At 34.8% G+C, this 16740-nt stretch overlaps 1 protein-coding gene across 1 annotated transcript in view; it reads left to right on the top strand.

Annotated features, from left to right (window-relative positions):
* Positions 1 to 16740, top strand: part of LOC121167618 (transcription factor SOX-6-like) — a gene marked incomplete at its 3' end in the record, with an annotated part of 317078 nt that overhangs the window by 101983 nt on the left and 198355 nt on the right. The gene's annotated exons all lie outside the window — the stretch shown is intronic.

Here is a 16740-nt window from a genome sequence, read left to right as displayed (position 1 = left end):
CTGTAGGATCATATGTTGATTAATCTTAAGCATATTTCATAGTATCTAATGTTTTTTTAAGCCCTGAAACAGAAGAGGTTGGACATTTTTGGTTCCGAACACATGTGATTGATGTCATCATTTGACATGTAGTAAGAAGTGAACAGTCCTTGTCTGTTCCAGCGCTAAATTAGCCTACCAGCTAAGAAAAGTCTTGATTCCTATGTGGGGTTAAAATTTTATATTACTAGATTTTTTTAATGTAGCTTGAAGAAACGTTATTTTCATTAATTAATTGTACCAGTCATCCCTTACCCACAGATGGCCATCAACCTGATTTGTGTCAATTTAGAAACATAATCACATTAGTTTTCTGAATGTATCTACTCGCTTTAAATGAAATCATCATATTTTTATAGATAATATTTTCAGTCAAGATAACAATTTGGCAATAAATATCTGCTGAAAATATTATTTGCGTTTGCTAGAGAAATTGTTTAGTTTCAGGCATACTAGGATGAACAGAAAAAGGAAATCATCTTTTTCCAAAGGCATAATTAATAACTCATTCCATTAACTGTTACAGTGTCAAAATGAAGTGGAAATTTGTTAGTATTTTGAATTTCACTGATTCTGTTTTGTACTCATAAAGGCCATTTGCTATTTTGGAAAAAAAAACAAAAAACGAAACTGAAGTTATAACTGACGGGTAGAAAGAAAGTCATTAGTGACATATTCTCTCTCCAGCTGCAGTAACGTGGTGTGTGCTACTCTGCACGTCATTCTGTGTTTTCTTCTGTTTTCAAAGTCTTTGGTTTTATAACAGTGAGAACAGAAATGGTTTATGCAAAGGCAAGCTTTTGCCAGCACGAATGCTGGGGGTCTAACTTTTCCTTAGTAATGTGGAAGCAAACTCTTTAATGTGAAGATTAAACAGTTTTTATACTATACTTCAGGGTAATCTTTTCACCCCATTTATCACATTCCATTCTGATTTATATTTAATTCCAATTATGAATTTACAATAACAATAGCATTGGTTTTTACTATTCAAAATGAATAAACCACAAAAGTACAACACATACAAAACTAGCCCTTTCAAATTTCTCTCACTGTTTCTCTGGATTCTATATGTCATATGTGAACTGCACTGTTCTGAGTTACCTGAACATAAAAGAAAATATTCTTACTAATTTACACATTCTCATTCATTATGTAGTATTATTTCTTCTCATATTTTGTTATTTTGTCACCACATCTAGTATATTTTGTGGAGAATATTTCAACAGGATATAATATTAGAATTCCAAAAATTAATTAAAGTACCAGAGATATTCAAATAGTTTTATCTAAACATTGATAGAACTTGATGTATTCTAGTCACTTAAATTTCTTATCAGTATTCCAAAATTTTTCTGTGGTTTAAATTATATCTTTATATATTTATATGCATTATGACAGGCAGGCTAACAGTCTTTGATATTATTTCACCCTGATTAATAGAATTCATATGTATTTATTTTTGAGGAGCACAAAATACACAAAGGAATACAAAATTTTTTTTCTTTTAAAAATGTGTATTTACTTTGAAATTATTTTTATTATCTTCCATAATACTGTTTGTAGGTATAGGGAGTTTCCCTTTCCATTCTTTTTCTCCCTTTCTGTTTTCCTCTCTCTCCATTTTCCCCACATTATTAAAGTAGTATAGTCCTTTAGTAACAGGTACAAGGTTACCATTCTGCTAATTAAGTGAATCATGACATTGCAGACACAGACAAAAGTGGAAAATCTAGTATCGTATTTGCCAAGGTATATTTAACAGTTTCATTGGGAATCCATCTTTTATTTGGGAATAGAGATGCCTACTGCAACATATCTTTACTTCGCAGTATGCTAGTCTCCATCATACAGTTCATCTATAAGAACATATGTATATATTCTGTTCATCTATATATCTGTTTGTTTTATATTTTATATAAAGGTTACCTCATATATGCGGAGAGAACATATGCGATAGAGGACAATTTGGGGATTGGCTTATTTCACCGAGAAAAATGCTTTCTAGTTGGGACCTTTTTTTTTTTCAAATGGCAGAATTTCATTCAGTTTTCAGTTGTGTTAGCGTTCTCCATACTGACTTGCATAGCAGCTGAACTAGCCTACACTCCCATCAACAGTGGAGTAGGTGATTTTCCTCCACATCGACGACAGAAGGAGCTTTTAGGAGATTTCTTTACAGAGGCCATTCTCACTCAAGTTAGGTGGAACCTCAATCTGGTTTTTGCTTGTATTTCCCTGCTAGCTATGGAGCCTGAGCACTTTTTCATATGTCTATTAGCCATTTGAGTTTGTTCTTTTGAAAAATGTCTGCTCATGTCTTCCGTCCATTTCTTCACAGGATTGTGTTTTGCTGTTGAGTTTCTAAAGCTCTTTGTAAACCCTGATATTAGTCTCCTATCTGTAGTGTTGTAGTGCTTTTTCCTCCCATTCCATTGGTTGTCTCTTTATTTTATCATTTCCTTTGCTGTATAGAAGCTTTTTAGTTTGATGTAGTCCTGTTCATTTGACTGCCTGTGCTTTTGGTGACTTTTCGAAGAAGTCTTGACCAATGTCAATATCTTATGTTTCCCTCTATTAATTTGATGATTTCTCGGTGCAGATTTTGGTTCTTCAATTCTACATGTATCTTATTGTGTGTTCCTCCAATGTTGGCTTATGAAATTGTTAGATATATTGTTTGCTTTAAATATTTATTTTATTCATTTTGTAAGTCAAAATTACACACAGAGAGAAATAGAGCAACCTACTGACCCACTTCCTAGATGGCCAGTGTTCAGCACTGAGCAGCACTGGCCAGGCTGAAGCCAAAAGCTGGTAGTTTCATCTAGATCTCTCGTGTAGTTGCCAGAGGTCTAAACAACTGGGCCACTTGTCACTGTTTTTCCCAGGAAATTTGTAGGGAGCTGGCTTGGGAGTGGAACAGCCAGGAGAGGAACAGGCAACCCTTTGGGATGCTGGTTTCACAGCTGGTGGCTACAATCCTGGCCTCTGTGGTAGAGTTTTACTCCTACAAAATTAGTTTCAATCTTGTACTATTCTTTCATGATCCATGTTTCTGATTTAACAATCTATGGATTTCCCTGGACTAGGATGGCTTCTAAAATATTTTGCTAGCAGAAAATATGGATAAAGTGAATATCATAATTTGTCTGACCTTTCATTCAATGTTGTTTTTAATGTTTTTAAGCATAAAAGGCATCTACAATGTGGATAACATTTTGTTAAGTGTTTTTGACTTATTAATGGTTATTTCTTTAGGATGTATTCTTAAATATGAAATTCTATACTCTGGTTTCTCTTTAGACTGTATAAATCTTTCACCTTTTAAATATGAAATTTTTGGGCCAAAGAATATGTTCTTTTAAAAAAAGGCTTTAGATTAGGCTCGGCATGGTAGCCTAGCAGTTAAAGTCCTCACCTTGCATGCACCAGGATCCCATATGGGCTATGGTTCTAATCCCTACAGCCCCACTTCCCATCCAGCTCCTTGTTTGAGGCCTGGGAAAGCATTCAAAAACGACCCAAAACCTTGGGATCCTGTACATGCGTGGAAGGCCCCGAAGAGGCTCTAGGCTCCTGGCTTCAGATCAGTGCAGCTCTGGCCATTGTGGCTGCTTAGGGAGTGAATCAATGGACGGAGGATCTTTCTGTCTGTCTCTTCTCCTCTCTCTATGTCTGACTTTCCAATAAAAATAAAATAAATCTAAAATAAAAGATTCATATTGCCAGTATTGTGCAGGAAATGTTTTGTACTGTCACCTACAATATTTGCAAGTTCTTATCTTCATGTCTTATTTTAAAAATTTCTTGCTGGTTTGATCAACTGAAAACAGCATACCATTGCTGATTTAATGTTTTGTTGCTAATTATTGAAAATAATGAGGTTTGCATACATTAATTTGCTATTGAATGGTTCTTCCTTTGTGAACTGCTTATTGATATTAGTTGCCTATTTATAGAATCTGTCTACTTCTTACTTTTTTTAAGAATTGTTAAAATATGTTTTTAAACTTGCTAGCTTTCATTTGTCCTTTTGGTGCATTTTAACCATTTGCTTTATTTCTGGTTTTGTTGTCAATACTGCTATTCTTTTTTAACTGCACATTTCTGTTGGTAGAGGGGAGTGTTGTGCAGAAAGATTTCCCATGCTGAGATTAGATAGTGCTCTGAGACATTTTCTCCCAATTAGTTAGCTACACTTCTAAACACTTACCTCTTTAATCCCTTTTAACTGCATTTTGATTCATAATGTCTACTAAATACAGAACTTAATTTTTCTCAATCATCAAATGTTATCCCTGTCCCATTTATTAACTAATTCGCTTTATTTCTCTTGAACAAATCCATTTTATTCCTCTCAAAGCAGCATATTATACTGTGATCCATAGTTGGAATCATTTATGGATTTCGGTTACTCAATAAATTTTTTCCATCTAAAATATTTTTAGTATTATGTTATGCTATAATAAGTAGCATCTATTTCATATATATATATATTTGTAGTATTTTTGTAAAGTAAGTATTGCAAAATGACATTCTGAAGGATTTTTTTTTTAGGTATTTATACACTTCTGTAAAGTTTATCTTAGATTTTTTAAAAAATGCTTTTCACTTGTTATGAACTCATCAATTATATTTTGCTTAATTTTACATTTTATTTGGAAAGCAGAGAGGTTGAGACAGGCAGACACTGAAGCAGAGGTCTTCTGTGTGCTGGTTCACGCCTCCAAATGCCTGCTTTAGCCAGGGTAATCATACACTGATGGCTGAGATTCATGAGCGTGAGCCATCACCTGCTGCTTGCTACAGCACACATTAAGTGCAAGCTGGCATGTAGGAGGGGAACCAGGACTCAAATCAGACACTCTGATACAAGACGCAGATGTCCCAGCAGTGTCAGTACCACACCAAACACTCATCTCTTTGAAATGCTTTTGAAAAGAGTTAACCGCTATTTAAAATTATAGAGTGAATTGGTATCTTTATAGAATTGAATTTTTTCTATTCAAGCTATTCATCCAACTTTTTAATGTATCAAAAATAGTCTGTTCCTTTTTTAAGTATAGAATTTTATTTATTATATAGTTTATATTCAACTAGTATTTTACTTGTTTTTTTGTAGTATCATATTTTAAAATCACATTACAACCATGATTCATGTGCTATTAAAGAATTCAACAAAGTAAAAAGACTTTTTTATTTTATTTTATAAAGCCAATTTTGTTCCTTAAATACATTGCCTTTGATGTTTCCTTTATAATTTGTAACATATTTTTACTCCTGTAAGTAAGATAGTCTTTATTGTGTTAAAAATTAATTTATTAATTTTATTCCATGATACAATTTCGTAGGCTCCAGGGTTTCCCTTTTCCTCTTTCCCAAATCTCTTCTCCCCCCTCCCCCGCCCCCAATGATTTCTCCTATATCATTACAATAGTATAGTTCTTCACAATTAGTTGTTAAGTACATTATTCTGCTATTTAAGCGTATCCTGACATTGTAGGCATGGACAATGGCAGAAAGTCCAGTATCCTATTAACAAGATGTATTCAACAGTTTCATTGGGATTTCATCTTTGATTTGGAAATAGAGATGCATACTGCACTGTATCTTCACATCTCTATGTGAATAGTCTCTAAAACAGTTACTATGCATCCCTTAAATGAAAAGTCATAAAACAAAATCAACAACAGAGGGAAAAATAGAAAATTTACAACAATATGAAGTTAAATAACATGCTACTAATGACCAATGTGTCACTGAAGAAGTGAAAAGGTAAATAAAAAGTGTTCCTGAAGCAAAAGATGCTATTGATGCTATTGTGTGACCTATGAGTCAGTGAGGAAATTAATAAGAAAAACAAACGTTTTTTGAATGAATGAAAATAAAAGCAAAAATATCAAACCCTCTGATATGTAGCAAAACCTGTATTGGAAAGGCACTTGATCTTGCGTTTTGCATGAAGGTTGCCTTATATCAGAGAGAACATATGATATTTGTCCTTTGGGGATTGACTTGTTTCACTGAGCATAATGGTTTCTAATTGAGACCATTTTGTTGCAAATAGTAGAATTTCATTTTGTTAAGAGCTGAGTAGTATTCCATGGAATAGATGTACCACAGTTTCTTTATTCACTTCTCTTTTAATGGGCATCTGGGTTGTTTCCATGTTTTTGCATTTGTAGATTGTGCTGCTGTGAATACAGGATTATAGATCCCTTTCTCATGTGCAGATTTCATTTCCTTGGGCTGTATTCTCAGGAGTAGGATTGCTAGGTCATACAGCAGATCAATTTTCAGTTGTCTTAGCCCTCTCCATACTGACTTCCATTGTGATTGTACTAGCTCACACTCCTAGCAACAGTGAAGGAGAGTACATTTCTCCCCACATCCATGTCAGCAGGTGTTGTTAGTAGAGTTCTGAATATAGGCCAATCTCACTGGTGGAACCTCAGTGTGTTTTTGTTGTTGCTCTTACTGTAATTAGGGATGCTAGTGAATTTTGCTGTTTGTTTTATTGATTTATTTAATAACTTTATTAATTTTACTAAGTATTCTAGATATTTTCATAGTCCAGCTGACTTGTTTTTCCCTCTTGTTGGTGATTGTGTGTCTTTGACTTCACTTTCTCCCCCCTGCAAATTAAAATTGTCTCTAGATTATCAAGACTAATATTAGGCAAAATAGATAAGAATCTGTTTTATGTAGTTTTGATACAGGATTTTAAAAATATTTCACATGGATATTTTGCAGGTTATGGATTTAAGCTATAGTTTACCGCTTGAAAATATTTTAGGCATGGTCATTTGCCATACCAATTAAAACACTGGTTAAGAGCCCTGTGTCCCATATCGGTGAGACTGAGGTTGGTTCCCAGCCCCAGCTCCCAGTTCTAACTTCCTGGCAATGCGGACTCTGCTCATGGAGTGGGATCTCAAACCTGAGTCGGGGACCTGGATGGAGAACAATCCTTGGTGCTATGGGCATTTGGGGAATGAATCAGCAGATAGGAAGCCTGTTCTTCTCTGTCTTTCTCTCTGCCTCTCAATTATTTCTATTCTATTAGGCATTTCTTGGAGAAATTACATTTTATTTTATGGTGTAGTATACTAGTTTTATCTTCTAAATTTATTGTTGAAATAAACCCTGATTAGTCATGGTATAGTCTTGTTTTAATGTACTGCATAATTTTATTTGCTCATATTATAGTTGTTATTTTTGCTTCTGTAATCATAAATGAGATTAGTTTTTGGTTTTCCTCATTTGTGCTATCTTTGTTGATTTTTGAACCAGCCTTCATATTTGAAGAGAAAAACTTTTCCTAATCTTCTAAGCTGTGTAAAATATTGACTAGATTACCTGTGTATTGTTTCTTGAAATTCTCAAAAGCATACTCATAAAATATCTAGTTTCCTTTGGAGATAATTGTTTCCTTATATTGCTGCTTCTTTTTCAGTTAGTGCAATTCTTGGAAAACTGCATATTTCATAAGATCTTCATATATGCTAGTATTGACTTATTAAAACACTCCTTTAAATCTTCTTTTTAGTGTTACATTTGTACATTCCACTTTTAATGTTGTATGGTTGTGTTCTCCCGTTTGCTTTAATTTTACTTGTCATTTGTTTTTAACTTTGTTGTCTCTCTCTCCCCAATAATCTGATTTTTTAGTTAATTAGCTAACTCTCTGGCTTTACACCATGCCAGTTAATTAGTCTTACAGTTATTCTCATCTCTCCCTCCATTGTTTTCTTTATATAGTTTTAATTTGTTTATTTGGGGTAGCTCTGACTTTTGGGGATTAATGCTTTTTAAAAAAACTTTCAGAATAAAGGCATCTTTGGATGTAAATATGTATACAAATAGCCCATACATTCTATGATTTTGTGCTTTAAAAATTATCTTGGTAAGTATTTTATAGAAGTTCAACATTAATTAGTATTAATACTCTGATTTTGCAAATGAGTAGGGTGAGGTTGATAGAATTAAGTATGTTTCTCAGGGTCATTCAGAAAGTTGTGGATATAGGTTTTGAGTCTTGGTCTTAGAAATCTTGTTTGGTACACTACTGAGCAGCTCTTAAATTCTTCTAAGCCGTAGAAATCTGCAGTAGGACTAAAAGGAAGATTGACTGTATTGTTCCTCTTTCACAACACACAAGCAAGGAAAACGACCCAGTCTTTCCATTTTGTTTACAGAAGAAGTAGACTTGTGAAACTAACAACGAATGTATGTAATATTGAAACAGTTTCTCAGTGTTAATACTTAGCTTGATCTGTGCCTAAATGAAATAGGGCTAGAGCAATATGGTAGCAGAATACAACGTAAAACACCAATGCTGGCAGCCATCAGAATTTACATTTGTTTGAGTTGTGACAAAGGAAGGAGAGTGCAGGATATCTGATGATTTGAGATTTTCTAAATGTGACAGTGACATCCTAGAAGAGGTCTAAAGCATGAGAACTCATCCTGTCTCTGTGGATGGGTCTAACCTTCTGTGACTCCTGTGGGACAATTTTAGTCAGCCTGCCTGTCTTGCACACATGTCCCTCTGTGCTGTGGCTGGCATCTCCTCCTTGGTGTGAAGGCGCCTCCCTGGGCAGTGTGCCAGGGAAACAGTAATGTTGGTTGTTTGAGTTAACACAAACTGTTTGTGTTCATGTTTGTCAAACACACAGATGATAAGAGAGACAAAAATAATTATGTGATATGAACCAAATAAGGAAAATAGTGTTTTCTCTCCTTGGTCATTTGTGATTAATTATTTCAATATTTACATTTAGAGATCAAGGTAGTTCTACTTGTAGGTATCCTCGCCCACAGCCAGGAAAAATGACACTGTTTTTCAGATAGGGGAAAAAAGTGGGGTACCAAATATTTTTACATAGATAGTACTATAAATTATTTTGTGTTTTTCAAAGACATTGTTGAAATACAATTGCAGTTATTCAACAAATATGTCTTGAGGGTTTTGGTTTTATAGCCAAAATACTCTTAATACATTAAATAAATAAAATATTACAATTTGAGGATTTTTAATAAGAAAAGTAAAATTAGGAACTGTATTACATAAAATAGTACAAACATATCAGGATTGTGCATGGTGCAAATACTGAATTAATTTAGATTTATCATGACACTGCTACCATGTGTAACTGAAGGCCTTGCTTTGTTTTTAGCTCTGATTGCAAACATAGATCTTTGAAGGGAAGCACAGGAGCACAAACATTCTGTGCATTTGTTTTAAGTTTGTGATATATCCTCGTAGATCAAATAGTACATTATTCTTGAAGCCACTTAAGCAATGCTGCTAGCACTAAAATGGTTTTAATGACATCCTTGTAGTAGCATGACTGCTGTGTATCACATGCCAAGTTTTAGTCTTAGTTTGTTCACTTTTATAGTGAAGAGCCTAATTGTTTTCTGATCATCTCTTCTATAACATATTTAGCCTTCTCTAAAAATGCTCCTAGTTTTAGGGATAGTAATTCACAGTTGGTGCCTTTTTCTGTTGTAAATCATCGTAGAAGTACTGGAGTGATTTTACAAGAGCTCTGACTGTATGTATACTTTGCATATTCATTTGTAAAATTTTTTTTAATTTCTACTTATAAGTTTATACCCATTTCCCTATCTGGGGAAACATAAAAAACTGGAAATGAATCATCTGGTATTTTTCAGTTCCAATAAAATCAGCAAAATTCATGTAGCTGAATCTTTTTTGCTGTCTCGTTAAAAGCAGTTCAAACAATAATCTATCAGTGCTTAGAACTCATATTTAAAAGATTAAAATTTGCTAATTCAAAAGTAAATTTGTATTTCTCTAGAGACAAGCAAGCTTGTGAAAGGGAGTTAGAGTATGGATATTATTTTATCACATTTCTATTTGAATGACGTAAAGTAGTGGTTTGCCACTATATTTTTTCATAAATATGTTTTTAATTGCGGAATTCCAGAATAGAATCTAGAATCATGGAGTCTCAAAATCTTAAAGCTATATGCACTTTGTATATTATAAAATGCAATTTCTTAATTTACACTTAAGAAATCCAGTATTCAGAAGAGAAAACTTCCCTATACCAAATTGTAAATTGCAAAGGTAGAAACTTATTTCTGCCTAATAATATCTTTAAAGTATTTGAAATGATCTTTATTATCTCAAGTAGTTTTTGCAGAGCCCATGGGTTCTTTTGTTAACAACAATTACAGACAGCAGCTTAAGTTATAATATATGTAGTATTAACTAGTGTTAATATATTAACTCGTGTTAATATATATAACACAGAAACACCTATAGATTTTCATTATACCAGTTTGTGTGATTGTAGACATTTTAGAGCCCTCTTTTATACTCTGTTACAAACATCTTTTATCTCTTTTGAAATCTGTGATATACATATACACAATTAAAGCTTCTTTCACACTTGGGGTTTGGAGACATGAAATCATTTTAATCAAAATTCAAACAAAGGCTACTGGCAAAAATTCCTTCTATTTGATAAAGGTCTGTAGCATTATGATACAATGGAATCATTGTTATCTGCTGGGATTAAAAGAAACCAGTATGTTAGCTTAAAGATCAGTTGAGTATAATTAGTGGAATATTTACATTAAAAAAGTTGAAGCTTTTGACAAGTTCAGATTATAAAAATAACACTAGCTAAAGTTTTTCTTTATTGTTATATTGACCACCTCATATTTTGAATTCATTGAATAAGAATCACAAACTTCTTTATTGTCATTGTTACAATTAAAAATATCAGCTTAATTATACTTGTTCCAAAATTTTCAGTTATAAAATTTGCTTACATATAAAAATAACCACAAATAATAAAATACCCTATTGATTCTATTTTAAAAGGCAACTTTCAGCAGTAGCTGTAAGTACAGAGTAGGAGAAGAGGCAAAACTGGTTAGAAGTAAAAACATCCAAAGTATTCTTATGCAATTGTAATTACATTAAATATGTATTAGTCTATTTGGTGACATACCAAAATAAAAGAGAATACATCTTGATATAATACAAAAACAACATGTTTCACTTTTTTTCTTCCTGATTGCTGTGATGAAAATAAACATTATAACCAGCATGGAGAAGCAAAACTATTACTAATTGCAGCCTAGGATTTAAGTAAAATGAAGGTCATTAGCAATTTCCTGGAAGCCATTCAGATTGCTTACCAGGAAATGGTAGCTAGCAGGACATCTGTAATCCTCCTGTGTGGAATTAGTGAAAACATACTGGAGCTTTAATGATGTGTGTTAGATTTAAGCTGATGGAGTAACCTTTCCCTCTCAAGGAAACTACTATTTGAATACAAACGATTTCATTTCACTATTATTATACAAACCCAGAATTGAAAATAGCCACTAGCTATCAATACATGCGTACATTAATGCGCAGCTATGAATTGAAGTAGACTAATAGTTGAGTGAGACATGTCAGGATAACCTCAGAACAATAGGAATCACAGTGAGATGGGTGGGAGCAAATGCAAGGTAACTTTTCATTAATTGGAATGCTGGTTTCACAACATCTGTGTGGCAAAGTTAGTACCACTTTTAGTAACATTTTCCTATCTTCTTAAAGAAACAACCAAGGCTGTGTGTTAAGCGAAAATGCCTCCCCAGGCATAAAACAAAATTGGATTTACCTTACATTATTTTTGGAGAAAAGGGGTCACTGATTTGGAGACTTTTAGCTTAGCTTCTGTTGAGTACCTGAATTATGGGATGGCTTAATGAGAATTAATATTTCTGGAATTCTGAAGAATGACAGAGGAAAACTTAGGAAAGGATACACATACATTAATATGTATAATAAATGATATATGCATAGAGAATTGCTAGAAAGATATTTAGTAAACTGTTAACAGGATGACAGCTGCCCAGGGCACTGGAGACGAGGGGCTGGTCTGCTCCAGACCTGGCATGTCTCCCAGGCTTCAGCCTGGAACAGGAGGGGCCACAGGAGCCAGTTATGTCACTGGCCTGGCGGGATTCCAGCTGACCAATGGCACACCTGAACGGACATTCCTTACATAATTGGGGCATAGACAGCCCCTTTGCCAGCCTGTGTGTCTATAGGAGTATAAAACTCCTCAACATATATCTCAGCTGCCCTTTTCGCTTCCCTCTGCCGTCCCCTCTGCACGAAGGGGGCCCAGGAGCGGATTTTCCAATAAAGCTTCCATTACAACTTTGAACAACTTGCTGATATTATTCCACCAGTGGGCGGTTGGTCGGTGGTCATCATCTAACATTTGGCTCCGAATCCCGGGAAGGGGACAGGGGCTCCCTGAACTGATTGAACCCCCCCCTCCCTCTTCCCAACTTCAAGCTGCCAGTCCCAAGGCAGTCCCTTTAGGAATAGAGGGTATGTGGTAGGAACTAATTTAAAAAGATATTTAATGTTTAATGTTTACTGTAGAATTTTTAAACCATTTGCTATGCATTGCTTTGTTGGAGAAAAGGTTAAACGTAGAATAAAAAACAAGTCTTTAATAAAGTTGACAGGAGGGTTGACACAGCCGCATAAGAGACTAATCCTCTGCCTGAAGTAGTGACATCCCATGTGTGCACTAGTTCATGTCACAGCTACTGTAATTTTTTAAAGATTTTTAAATGTTTATTGGAAAGGCAGATTTGCAGAGAGAAGACAAAAGATCCTTCATCTGATACTCTACTGCCCAAATGGCCACAAGGGCTAGAACTGAGCTGATTTGAAGCCAGGAGCTTCTTCCGGGCCTCCCATGTAGGTTCAGGGTCTCAAGGTCTTGGATCATCCTTTGATGCTTTCCCAGCCCATTAGCAGGGAGCTGGATAGAAAGTGGAGTAGCGGGAGACACAAACTGGCACCCATGTGGGATCCTAGCACTTGCAATGTAAGGATTTAGCTACTGAGCCATTGCACGGGGCCCAGCAGCTGCTCTATATCTAATCCAGCTCCCTACTTATGGTCAAGGAAATCACCAGAAGATGGCCCAGTTATCTTGGACGGATGTTATCTGTACGGATGTGAGAGACTCAGAGGAATCTCTTGAATTCTTGATTCGAACCAGCTCAAGCTCTGACTGCTGTGCTTTTTTGGGGAGTGAACCAGCAAATGCAAGATCTTTCTCTTTCTCCTTCTCTCTGTCAATCTGCCTTACAAATAAAAATAAATGAATCTTGAAAAAAGTAAAGTTGACAGGAATTAGATTCCATATTTGTACAAAAGAATTTTGTTGAGAGGAAATATATAGTTCTGCGGGTGGAAAGATGCCGAAAGTTAATAAATACTACGGGCAGTCCATGATGCCTGGCAAATTTCATACCTAAAACTGCTAACATTCATTAACAAAAAAAAAAAAATCAGAACATCCTTGTGTTTTATCTTAGCACCTATTTGTACTCTTAATTTGTTGAATTTTTAAAAATTAAAAATCTGCATTTATATCTGTTCATATTTATTGCATGAGAAATAAAACCTGATAAAATTTTAAAATATTTATTGACTCATTTAAAAGTTACAATATTAAACCATCTACATGTTAACATGAAACAAGTTTTTGATGGGAAAATGACTGTGTATCCAGAAATAAAAAAAAATTCAGAAATTGAAATGGCATTGTTTTACATTTTTTCGAGATCTCTTTAAATGTGTGGCCTAATAGAGGTTGCTGGACTCATATTTACCTTTTTATTCAACTGTTAAAGTATTTTCTAAATGAATTATTTGCAAGACAGAGTGAGAGAGAAAGGGTTGCTGGCATTGCAGGTAGCAGTTTAATACACTGCACTAAAATGCTAACTCTAAAGTTTGATGCTTTTGATTGATGCTAAGGACCAATAAGTTTATTTTTTTAAGATTTATTTGTTTATTTTAAAGCCAGAATGACTGGAAACAAGAAGAGGCACAGAGAGATCTCTGTTCAACTGATTGTTCTCCAAATGATCCTCATCAGCAGATTTGGGAGCTGGTGAAGTGAGTTCCTGAGGCTCTATACTGGTGTCCTATGTGGACGGCCAGGACCCAGGCATTTGGGCCATCTTCTGTTGCCTTCTCAAGTTCATTAGCAGGAAGCTAGACCTGAACAGAACACCTGGGACTTGCAACAGCTTTCTTATATGTGTGCTGATGTCAAAAGATGGCAACTTAACCTTCTGTGTCATAATACTGAAGGTCCCAGAAGTTTTATCCATGGTTTCTTTTGTCGTATCAGTACAAATGGCAGCACTGTAACATCAAAATAGTGCACATAGTATTTTTATGAAATCTGTAAAGATTATTGATCTTGGGGACATCTTTGCAACCTTTAGAGGTCCATGGATCACATTTTGAAAATTGCTGCATTAAAACCTTAAATAAGATTAGCATTTAGTTATCCTGACAGTAAATTCATTGACCAGTATAAATAGAAAACAGGTTAATCACAGTTAAAAGTTCAGAGATTCTGAAGACCATGAATGATATTACATGATTAAAATATCTAGTATCTTTCTTCTCTGAGAACTGCAATAGCAGGGAACATAGAATTGATCTGATGTGGGTATGATTCATGGTATGAAAGATCTATTTATGTACCCTGTCTTACTCTCAACTTTATAACCTATAAATGGTTTAAATACAAACACACACACACACACACACACACACACACACACACACACACACACACACACACACTTCACATTTGTTCTGAATATGAAGCCATGATTATAAAGTGCCTGACTAAATAATAGTTTTCCAATAGGAATGAAAAAATTAGTGTTTTTAAAATTTATTTTGCTTGGAAAGGCAGGTTTACAGAGAGAAAGAGAGACCAACAGAAAGACCTTTCATCTGCTGATTCACTTCCCAAGTGGCCATAATAGCCAGAGCTGGAGCTGAGCCAAAGCCAGAAGCCAGATGCTTCTTCCAGGTCTCCCACACTGGTGCAGGGTCCCAAGGCTTTGTACAATCCTCCACTGCTTTACCAGGCCACAAACAGGGAGCTGGAACAGAAGTAGAGCAGCCTGAACAGGAACCTGCACCCACATGGGATCCTGATACATGCAAGGTGAGGACTTGAGCCCCTGGACCATCGCGACAGTCTATATAATTTTTAAAATAAATGCATTTACTAAAACCTCACTTATTACAGCTACACTAAAAATTTCATATCAGTCTTGTCCAGAGTTGTCAAATATGTATATATCATTTTAAAGAAATCTCCACATTTTAATCACTAATAGTAAAATACTAGAAACAAAATCTTGATTTGAACTACATTTACACAAGGAGATTGAATAGTAACACAAAACTTGAGAGGCATACAAAAGATAAATATCTTAAAGATATAAACAGGAATGAAGCTGACTAGCTAATACTCACCAAGCCTAGCTTATCATAGTTACATTTTAATTATCAATAATTAGAGATCACTTTTTGTGAGGCAAACACTAGTATCATGAACTGCACTCTAAACTTGACATGTGATAATATTGATTTCTTGGTCTGTAAGAACACCCAGTCTTACTTGTCTAATAATTTCTTATGAAGTAATTTGTGATATGAGGTAATGAACTATTTCAGGTTGCCATTAGTAGCACATAAAAAAATATTCATGTTTCAGATCGACTCAGCTCTGGCCATTGTGGCCACTTGGGGAGTGAACCCCAGCATACAGAAGATCTTCTCTGCCTCTCCTTCTCTCTGTAAATCTGCCTTTCCCATAAAACAAAGTAAATCTTTAAAAAATTATACAGGCTTTTATAAAAAAAAGATTATTTATGTGAAAGGTGAAGTACAGAGAGAGAAAGGGAAAGAAAGAGAGAGTGAGGGAGAGGGAGAAACAGACAAATATTCTTTGTGCTGGTTCACTTTCCAAATGACTGCAGTTGCTGGGATTGACCAGGCAGAAGTCATTAGCCTGGAACTCCATCCTCATCTCCCGCATGGGTGGCAGGGACTCAAGCAGTAGGTCATCTTCTGCTACTTCCTCAGGTACATTGGCAGGGAGGTGGATGGAGGTGAAACAACTGAGACCCAAATACATGGGGTCATTGTCATAGGCTGTGGCTTAACCCACTGTACCACAATCCCAGACCTTATAATACTTGAGACTTTCAGGAAACAAAATAGTATGAAAATGCTAAAAGTGTTCACGGTTATTTATTTGCTCTATTTCACTTTAGCATTTTCATTTAAATACATGTGTATGATTTAAATGTATGTGTGCATTGATATTTATATAACAACTGATTCTTAGAAGAAAATGCTGTTTGTAGTAAATCAGGTACTAGGGTGTTGCTCAGTCTAGAGTCACAATTTGACCAAATTTTGAGGGTTAGCTGTGTTGTAATCAAAACTGGCCGAGACTAATAGACCTCCCACATATTTAGTATTTAGGTCATTTGTATGAATTTTTAAAAAATGACAGGCTAACCACTTAATAAAATGTGTATATTCTCATCCAAATGGCGTTTTTATGAATAAGGACCTTGAAATAAGCATAAATTGTACATTATTCTCTACATTTTAAAATGGGTTGCTACTGCTGGTAATTACTACAGAGTGCATATTTAATGCACTGAGGAAATTTGATGCAATTATTCCGTTTATTTGTGATTCTCCTTCAAACCAAATATCTGCATTAAACTATTTGAAAAGATAACCCTGGAGAATTTAGGTCGTTTAAAAATGCCTGAACTCTGGTAGTAAACTTGTGTTACACT

The sequence above is a fragment of the Ochotona curzoniae genome, unplaced genomic scaffold (assembly GCF_017591425.1).
Source record: "Ochotona curzoniae isolate NIBS_2020 unplaced genomic scaffold, NIBS_Ocur_1.0 patch401, whole genome shotgun sequence".
Classification (NCBI taxonomy): domain Eukaryota; kingdom Metazoa; phylum Chordata; class Mammalia; order Lagomorpha; family Ochotonidae; genus Ochotona; species Ochotona curzoniae.
This window is presented reverse-complemented; position numbering and strand designations above follow the sequence as displayed.